This window comes from Panthera tigris, chromosome C1 (genome assembly GCF_018350195.1).
Source record: "Panthera tigris isolate Pti1 chromosome C1, P.tigris_Pti1_mat1.1, whole genome shotgun sequence".
Lineage (NCBI taxonomy): Eukaryota > Metazoa > Chordata > Mammalia > Carnivora > Felidae > Panthera > Panthera tigris.
The window spans coordinates 23014856-23022477 of NC_056667.1; positions in this window are offsets into that span (position 1 = coordinate 23014856).

Consider the following 7622-nt stretch of genomic DNA (forward strand, 5'->3'; position numbering starts at 1 on the left):
AGTGAGAAGCAGTAGAGACGAGGGTCAAAGGCGTCTCATCTTTCCAGAGGATGGGATCATCAATATTTCAGACCCCTGTGCCTCGCTCTTCGTAAGTTACACCTCAGAAAGAAATGTAAAGACTTTTTTTTTTTTTAGGGGACACAACCAGGGCGCCTGGGTGGCCCAGTGGGCTGAGCATCTGACTCTTGATTTCAGCTCAGGTCATGATCTCACGGGTTCGTGAGTTCAAGCCCCACGTCGGGCTCTGCCCGTTTGGGATTCTCTCTCTCTCCCCCTCTCTCTCTTTCGGCCCCTCCCCTGCTCGCACTTTCTCCGTCTCTCTCAAAATAAATAAACAAAAACTTTAAACAGCTAAAAAACAAAAGTGCCCCACTCAATGTTCGCACAATCTTGACCAGTCACGGCGGTCACACTCTGTTATGCGTCTCCTTGTTCTCCAGACAGACCCGTGAGGTCAGCATCTCCAAGAGCATCAACCCATTTGTCAGACGAGGCAACTGAGGCCCGGAGGAGCCCGTGACTTGCCGGAAGCCACCCAGCCGGTTTAGGGACGGAGCCCAGCCTGGAACTCAGGCCTCTTGCCTCTTTGCCCCAGTTTTAGAGAACAAGGAAGCCAAAAGCATTTCCCTTTGCCGTTTCCCATTGACATTTCATTTATTCCTGACATTCATAGCCCTCCCCAGCCCCAAACACCAACTGAGGCTGCCGGTTCCTTTCCCCTCTCCCACTTTTAAGTGTGATCCTTTTCTGCAAAGACACTGCAGGGCATCGCGACCGCTCTGCTTCTCGCCTCCCCAATTTGGGTCTCAGCCGGCTCCCCCGCTGGCCGCCAGTGCCCTCCGACTGGGGCCGGGGCGGGGGGGGGGGGGGGGCCTTGCACGTCACAGTCACTGCTGAACCGCAAGACCCGGCACGAGTCCGGAACAAGGGATCCCGTGAGCAAATGAAGAAATGAATTAAAAGAAGAACCAGATGACGAACGGGCTCCATTTCCCTGTGAACCGACGAGGGTCGGAGCGGGGTCCGCGGTGGTGGCCGTGGGGCGGGGGAGAGGGGGGCGCAGGGTGCTGCCCGTGACCTTGCTGGAGGTGCACGAGGGAAACGTGAGCGGCAGCCTCCTGGCTCGGGGTCCCCTCCCCGATGCACGGGGCTGTGGCCAGACTTCAGGGTACACAGCTCTCTTGGCCGGGGCGGCAGCTGGGCCCATGAAACAGCTCTTTCAGCCGCATGTCTGAATGGCCGTTCTGTGGACCCCTCGGAGGAACACAGGCACCTTTTCTGTGTCACCCCTCCGCTCATTAGCAGGGCCACAGAAACGCGCCACAGGTAAGTCTCCAGGAGCAGAGATAGGGTCCCCCCAAAAGGGGGCGGCTTTCACACGCCACGGCGGGAGCAAGGGCTTTGGGGGAGGAAGTTCAGCATATACGCCGAGGAAAGAAGATAAATATTTGTGTTTTCGGGATGTGAAGCCTTTTGTCCCCCAGGAATGAAAATCGGGAACAGCGTGTCCGGTACGAGCCAGAGGGGAAAAAAATGCTCGCGAGTCAGACAGGCAGCCGTGAAGGGCTCTCACTGTTCCCTCTCCTTGTTTTCACATACCTCGGGTTTCCAGAAACTTAAAGCCGCTAGTGTTTTGTCCAAGGAAGCGTTTGCGATCAAGCGAGAGGCCCCCGGCAGGCGCGGCTGTGTACAAAGGGCACAGGACTCCCCTTCCCAGGACCCAAGACTCCGTTCTTTTCCTAAAGAGCAAATCCTGGTCCTTCACCACCACCACCCCCCCCCCCCCAACCATCCCAAACATCACAGTTTGGCCGGGTCCACGCGTAGCTTTACTGTTGTTTATTTACTCTGCCTCCTGAACTCCAAACCAGCCAACTCACTTTGTGAGCAACGTTCTCCCCCTCCGAACACATCACAGCCGTGAAATCCCCGGCTCGAGGCCCAGCTTGCGAAGGTGTTCCGGTACGCCTTCAAATAAATTCGAAGCTAATTAAATTCAGCCCCCGCATCCGCGCGTGGCCAGAAGTTACCTTGGGTTCCGCCGGCCCTCGAAGTGCAAAACACCAGAATCACACCCAGCCGGGTGTGAGCCCCGGTTCCTTCACCCACCAGCTGCGCTGACTTCAGGTGAATCCCTTCGCTTTTCCGCTCTTCCGTGTCACGTCTGCAAAGCTGGGACCTCCGCGCCGACGTCACAGGGTGGTTGGGAACGGCATGTGTGAACACCGCATCCGAGTTTATTTTTTACTTTTTCGTTTTCGTGTTGCCTTCTCGTATTAGCTAGGGTAAGCAGACTGACAAAAGAAGCCTCAAATGGCAGTGGCTTAACATGAGGGTGTGTTTCTCTCTCGTGACACGGTCCAGCGCTAGACAGGTGTCCCCCCTGCCCAGACTCCTCCCAAAGCCGCCTTCACGTGACGATCCCACCGTTTCCAAGTCCTCTGTCTCTGGCCACGGGAATGAGGGCGAGACGGCGAGTGTCAGATAAGGAGTGCACATCACCGGCCTCTGCCTAGACGCCCAGGGGCAGGACGTGGGTTTAATGGGCAGTGACACTCGGTCACCCTCCCCAAGGGCAAAAAAGGCTTCCGTTGGCCCTCTATCACTTCTAAAGGAAAAGTCACGCTTAAGGGAGTAGTCAAGCCTCTTCATGATCTGGTTTTTGCCATCTTTTCCAGGCCTTTCCAGTCTCCCTCCCTCCCCTGCTCCGTCCCCTCTCTTCTGCGTCCCAGAGTGAGTCACTCCCTCCCCCGTGTTCTCTAAGCATACTTTTTTCCCTCCTTGCAGCAGGGGCCGTGTCGGGTTTTATGCTTCCAAGGTACAGGGCGGCCCTCAACCAGTGAGGGACAGGAGCTGCGGATAAATGGCTTCCCCACTCCCTGCTGGAAGGTTCTGACACGTGCTTCTTGCGGCTCCTCCGAGGGTCTCCAGCAGGATTGCGCCCCAACTGCCCGCAGAAGTGGCCCGTGTACCAGTGCACTTTTTACTGGCTCTCCCCCCCTCCTGGTCTCCCCTCCCCTCTCGTCGTGCTTCCTGGGGGCACTCCCCCCACCAAGTAAACTACCTGCACCCACCCAAGTCCTTGTCTCAGGAGCTGCTTTGGGGAGAACTTGAAAACAAAGCCAATGCAAAGCCTTCCCGGGTGTGGAAGACCGAGACGAGGATGTGTTCGGGGGGGCCCTCCTGGGGGTGAGGGGGAGAACAGGCCTCTACAGCGTTTGGTTAAGATTTTTCAAAAGAAAACTACAGATTCCCAGGGTCCACCCCAGACCTGGTGAATCCGTATCTCTAGTTTCGATGTAACTAAACCGCAGTCTCATCCAGCCTCCCGTAGGAAATGTGAATTCTCTCCCTGTCTCGGAAAGCTGCTGTCCAGCCCCTGGTAGAACACCTGTCGGACAGGGAGTTTGCTTTCTTCCAGAAGTGTTCCATCCAGCTCCGGGAGTAAGCAGGTCTCCCGTGTACCAAGGTCAGTGACCTGAAGATCGCGGTCAGGGCCCCGCTGTGTCGATTGCTCCCTGATGAGAACAACCTCATTCCCTACGACCGTCCTTCACGACACACGGCTTTGCGAAAACCCAGCCTGGTGCCAGCTCGTGCGGCTTTTCGATTTGTCTCTCTCCCTCCTAGAGATTTGAGCTCTGAATTTCAGATAACCCTCCAGCTGGCAGAGCAGCGTGTATTTTCTCCTCCATTTTCCAGAGTCCCTCACCTCTGTTCAAGCTGCCCGCAGCCCCTGCCCTGTGCCCCTCAGCCTCCAAACAGAGCCTCGGGAGGCCCCAGAAGACCACAAAAGATGTCCCAACAGCGGTCAGCTCCCCTGTTCCATCCTTCCATGTCAAAACCCTGGGTCTACACTGACCGCGACCTCAGCCCTTCAAGACTGTTGGTTGGCTCTGTTGCCACTTCGAAGTTGAAGGAGGAAAAGTAAAACGTCCTCCAGGTTGGGAAAGAGCGATACCTTCATTTTTCTCTTGCTGTGTAGCAAGGTAGGGCAAGCGTAGTGGCTTAAAAGACTGCAAATGTATTACCTCCCAGCTCCTGCAGGTCAAGGTCAGAAGTCTGGGCACCACGACACCGGGTGTCCCCTCACACGGCTGAAATCAGGATGTTGGCTGGGCCTCGTTCTTCGGGAGCTCAGGCCCCTCTTTCAAACTTACACAGTGGTTGGCAGAAGTCGGTTCCTTGCGGCTGTCAGACCAACCCCCCTCCCTGACCCCCACCCTCTGGCTGGCTGTTAACCAGCGGCCACGCTCAGCAGCTTGTCATGGGGTCTCCTCCAAGGCCCACGCAGGCTTCAAATCCCTCCCATGCTGAGTCTCCTTTAAGAGATCACCTGATTAGGGCAGGCTCACCCAATCTCCCTTTCTTCGCGTCTCCTGTGCCACGAAACATAATCTACTCACAGGGGTGACTATCCCATCCGTCTTGCAGGCTCCGCCCGCGCTCAAGGAGACAGAGCTCCCCAGGGTCATAGGTCAGCAGAGGCCATCTCAGAATTCTGCCTACCTCAGGTGGTATATGTGTGCGTGGAATGAGGGAGGGCGGGAACGAGGGAGGAGGGCAAGAGATTGACAAGGAAACACAGCATCTTCAGCCTGCGGAAAGTTGTTCCAGGGTCAGTGTGGGAGGGGCTACGTGCTAACTTACGTACCCAAACTACAGCGCCGTGGTTAGTCTCGTAATTTTGTCTCCAGGCCCTTCCCTCCGTGGTGCCTTCCATGATGAAGGATGGTGGGAAAAGCACCCCCCCCCCCAACCATGGAGTTTCATGGAAGATCTGGTTCTGTTCTTACTCGCACAGTGGCTACGGGCAACGAGGAGTATTTGAGGGTCAAGGTGGTCCGCCTACAGCCTTCCCAAGGATGCCCAATGCCGGAAACATTTAAATCTTCCCTCTCCGCCCTCCCCAGAGATGACTGACATCACCTCCCCAGGACAGAAGAGCCGGGAAGGTGACCAGTAAGATTCCTGATGTGTTTTGTTTTTGTTTTTTTTTCCTCCCATCGCCCCATTCAAAATGTTTTAGAAAACCTTTGGCTTTTCCCAAAGCCCTCTGTTAGGAACTCAGCTCCACCAACTGTAAAATTTCAACCACTTAGGGGTGCCTGGGTGGCTCAGTCGGTTGAGCATCCGACTCTTGATTTTAGCTCAGGTTATGATGCCAGGGTCGTCGGATCAAGCCCTGGGTTGGGTTCCTCACTGACCGGGAGCCTGCTTGAGATTCTCTCTCTCTGTCTCTCTCTCTCTCTCTCTCTCTGCCCCTTCCCACCCCACCCCCCAAAAAAATCAGCAACTTGGTCAAGGTCAAGGCTGAATGTAATCATGCCATTGTAAGTTGTGAGGCATTGCAGGTGAGACTCCTGGGCTGGAGCCACATGGCCACACGGACATGTGGTCCCATCTCCGGGTCTTTGCCCAAGCTGTCCCCCTGCCTGGGTCGGCCCCCCGGCACGTACAGCAGACGAAGCTGCAAGGCCAGCATCCTGCCTGCCCAGCTGGGCCACTGAGGTTGACCAGATGGACTCTGTTTATTTAGGGCCCTGGCTCCCTTGTGCCGGCTGTTCTTTGCCAAGCCGCCTGCCTATCAGAACGCTCTTGGCGGCTAATTAGGCAGGCTTCCTCCCGGCGTGCCAGGAGACTAGAGTGTGAGCTCGGGCTCCCAGACAGACCATCCAGCAGGTAGCGGGCACACATCCAGAGTAGCTGCTCCTTACCCCCACGGGGCCGTGGGTGCCACCCAGAAGCACCCAAGGTGGGCCCATGGGTGGGTCATCCCCTTCCTTTAACCTGGCAGCTGCTTTTCCTGACGCTTTTCATGGCAACCTAGGGGCATTCCCAGGGTGCCTGAGTGGCCATGAATCTGAGCTCCCCGAAAGTCTGAAGGGACCCCTCAAAGTGGAGAACTTGCCCTGTCAGCACAGGGCGAGGTTTCCCCGTCTGCAAAGTGGGTATGATCACCCCGACGCCCCGGGGCCAATGGGGCGCAGCTCGTGCCCGTCCTGGCCGTGGCCCCTTTGGGACACACCGCTGCAGGTGAGGCCTCTCGTGTGCCCATCAGGCCTTGCACATGCTGCCTTGGTCACACGCCCTACAAGCAGGCAGACAGGGTGGGAAGCTTCTATCTGAGGGCACATCCAGCGTGGCCACAGGTCAGCATTATGTCCCCCACTGTGTCCCCAAGGGAGCCTAAATGCAAACAGAGCTCAAAGCACCTTCTTCTGCTCCCCATCCTGTGTCCTCAGCTCAAAGCCGGGCCCCACCATCTCAAATGCTCTCCAGACATGGGCACCAGCCTTGACCTTCCCTCTTCCTCTGCATCCAAGCCCTGGGGGTCCTGCTTCCCAAAATGCGTCTTGAATCTACCCAGCCCCGTGGCCACCGCCTGAGTGCATGCCCAAAGCCTGCCTCCCCTGGACCACGGCTGAGTCAGCCAGGGTCTGGGCCCTGCGCCCACAGTGGACTCCCATCCCCCACCACAAGCGGCGCCCTGAGCCAGGCCTGTCCCCAGTGCCAGGTGCACAACAATGATTGTATGTCAACCCCCTACCTTCAAGGGCCTGTCCCAGCCTCTAAAATCATGCCCCTGATCCTCTCACCTTGTCGGGCAGACAAGATAAGCTAGATAAGACAAGAGAGACGACCTCAGACTCTGGCCAGGCCCGTCGGAGTCCAACCCCAGCTCTGCCCTCCACCCGATCGTGACTTTGGGCAAGTGATCTGCCTGCTCCGAGCCTCAGGACTAATCATCACATGACACCTGCTGCCTGGGGCCCGTGGGAGAGTCGCAGATACGACCCTGAACTCCTCTCAATTACAGGGGAACGTGCCTGCTACCCACGCAGTCCTGAGACACCGAAGTTCCTGCTCAGGGACCCGGATCTGATTTTGCCGACTCTCCTTCCCTCTGAGAGACAGCCTGTGCGGGCGGTCCTCACCTGCCCAGCCTGCACGCAGCCCGCTCTTTCCTGGGGCAGGCTCCCTTCCGGGCATCCAGCTCAAACAGGCCCCCGCAGTGGGTCCCAACTCAGCCCTGTCAAAGGACCCCTGTGTGAGCCTCAAACGGGCCATTGATAGGGCCGTAGTGAGCGCTGCCCAGTGGATGGTGCACTGGCTTGGCTTGGCCAGGCCACTCGACTTCCCCAAACCCAGCTATTTCCTGTTTCTCGGGCCAGCCTCCTCTCGGCCGCCTGGCCACAGGGCACAATCCCACCATACAGCTCAGCCTGCTTCTTGGCTTCAGGCCAGGAGGGATGGGAGGCGGGAGGGTGTCGCTTCAGCCGGTCCTCCGGACACACGGCCACGGCCCCCTCTTGGTGTCCTCTTGGTGAGGATACAAGGCTGGAGACAAGACCAATCCCCTTCCCCCTGAGAACTCTGTCCCCAGGGCTCATTTGATGGGGGCTTCTGGGAAGCTCCTTTACAGGGATCGTCTCGAGAAGCAAGAGCTCACACATGCTGGGGCCTCAGACCTTCTTAATAGCCCCCAGCGTAGTAGAGAACAAAGGCACGTGGTCCAATCTTTGGCTGCTTTGTGGCCTCGAGAAAGCCACCGGATGTCTCTGGACCTCCATTCCTTCGTGTGCGAACGGGAGCTTGCTACCCATCTGTCGGAGCCT